Below are 322 nucleotides of genomic sequence, written 5' to 3'. Positions count from 1 at the left end.
AAGAGCAAAGACGAGCGCTTAAAAAGAAGGATAGGCAGGGTCAGACCCTTAGCTGTGCGAGGATTCTCCAACGATAGACGTGTACGTGTGCTGATCTTTGTAATTATAAATTGTGAATACATGTGACTAATATTATTTTCTTTTTTATTTTGTGCATGTTACAAGTTATAAATAAATATAAACAAACAACACTAACTTTATAACATTAACTCTAAATACCAAAATGATTAATTTACTGTGTTTTTGTTGTTTATAACTCCTGTTTTTAGGTATTCGGTATTCGGCCGAATAGTGATTAAATATTCGGTATTCGGCCGAATAG

Source organism: Centruroides sculpturatus, unplaced genomic scaffold (assembly GCF_000671375.1).
Source record: "Centruroides sculpturatus isolate CEXI.00-Female unplaced genomic scaffold, Cexi_2.0 scaffold937, whole genome shotgun sequence".
In the NCBI taxonomy this organism is placed as follows: domain Eukaryota; kingdom Metazoa; phylum Arthropoda; class Arachnida; order Scorpiones; family Buthidae; genus Centruroides; species Centruroides sculpturatus.
This window is presented reverse-complemented; position numbering follows the sequence as displayed.